Source organism: Coenobita brevimanus, chromosome 116, assembly GCF_032717465.1.
Source record: "Coenobita brevimanus isolate Jiangsu-jjx chromosome 116, ASM3271746v2, whole genome shotgun sequence".
NCBI lineage: Eukaryota > Metazoa > Arthropoda > Malacostraca > Decapoda > Coenobitidae > Coenobita > Coenobita brevimanus.
This window is the reverse complement of record NC_137069.1, coordinates 41,722,658-41,724,597: the sequence shown is the minus strand read 5'-3', so window position 1 is coordinate 41,724,597 and position 1,940 is coordinate 41,722,658.

The following is a 1,940-nucleotide window of genomic DNA, read 5'->3' as shown; positions in this document are numbered from 1 at the left end:
ATGTTAGAGAAAAGATACATAAGTGGAAGCTTATAGAGTGCACAGAGAGATTGGAAGATGGGAGTGAACACCTATCAATTTATCTGTCTGGTCTATTTTATCTGCCAATCTCTTTCTCCTGTCTAGCTATCTGTCTCTGTGTCTCTGTTCCATTGGCTGTCTACGGTATCTATCTATCTATCGAGAGAGAGAGAACTGTAGCAACGGTGGTCAGGGAGGAGAAATTAAGGTCACACAGTAAAGAGAGAGAGAGAGAGAGAGAGAGAGAGAGAGAGAGAGAGAGAGAGGGGGAGGAGGATGGAAAAACGGGAGAGGTTAAGAATGAAAGACACATATAAGATGGCTAGGTAAGGGGGAGAGGGGAAAGAGAAGATGTATAGTAAGAGGGGTAGATAAGGTGGGAGGAGAGGCAGGGAGAGAGGGAATGGTGGAGAAGGAAGAGTGAATATCTGCACAGAGGGAGAGGGAGGCTAAGGGAGTGGGAGAGGAATAGAGCAAATGACAGGAGAGGAGGAGTGGGAATGGATAGCTACGCGAAAGAGAGAGAGAGAGAGAGAGAGAGAGAGAGAGAGAGGGGGGGGGCGAGAGAGAAGGGAGAGAGAACTAGGGAAGAGAGACAAGAAAAGAATTATAGTAGCAAAAAGAGGAGCAGGAAGTGAAAAGTGCCCAGTGGAGGAGAGAGAGAGGAGAGAGAGACAGAGGGAGGGAGGGAAAGAGGCATGGTGGGAAGCGGGAGTGAGAAGAATGGAGGGAGAGAGTGGGACGTGGGAAGAAGAAGAATAGAAGGAGGGAGAAAGGGAGGGAGAGAGGGAGGGAGCATGAGGGAGGAATTGAAAGAGAAAATTCATCCAACAGAGAGAGAGAGAGAGAGAGAGAGAGAGAGAGAGATCGGAAGGAGGAGAGAGAAAAGGGAGGAAAAGAAAGGTATGGAATAATGGCATATATCAATAGCAAGAAAATATGAATAGAGGGATGTGGAAAGGAGGAAGAGAAAGAGAGATACATGATGATGACATGATGATGATGATGATGATGCCCATCCGATACTGGGATCCGATGACGATTACTCAAATTCCATCAGCTTTAAAAAAAAATAAGTTTTGGGAGAGCAAGGAGAAAAGAGGAAAGCAAGTACACTGGCCTAAAATCAACCCTCCTATCCCTTAACATCTTCCCGGCAGGCGAATATCTTGGAGCGAGATCATTAACCCTTCGTTAGTCCTGCTGGGTATTCCTGTAAAACGTGGTTAGTCCGGTGGGGTGCCAGCAACACTCCAGTACGAGAATACATGTAGTGTTACTAACATGTAAAATATATCGGCACTGCCGCTTCAGCATATCTCTGCGATCACGAATGGTAAGATTGACATGCCTTGCAGGTGGTGTGTTTGACACCTATAATAATAAAAGTACAATAAATTACATCAGTAAAACAATATCAAATTGACTCATATTTCATATCAGGTAAACACATACAGGAAAATACATATGCAGCTGTGTTTTGTTTTAAATCAGTATAATGATAAACAATGGTAATAAGATTAAAAAAATGTCTGTCGTTAACATGATTCACATGGTTAGTTTGATGTGGTGACTGGACACCTGGGGGGGAGGAAGTGCCCCTCTCTCTCACAACAACAGAGGGCAGGACTAAACTAATCCATGTTCCCTCTCCTCACTGAATCAGGGAGAGTACTGGAGCGGAGAGAAATATCGGAATTACCGGCTAGGAAATATGATTTTTTAAAAACTTTCGGGTGCCAAAACACCCCCAATTCCTGACTAACGAAGGGTTAACATAGTCACATCATCCTGGACACTGAGGAAGTCACCTTTTGAGCAAAGGGAGGCGATGTTATTTTTTATGTGATATTAATTTCTTCATTACTAGGTGCGTCTTTGGCAATTTATACTTGCTGCACCTGGGACGATTATTCATC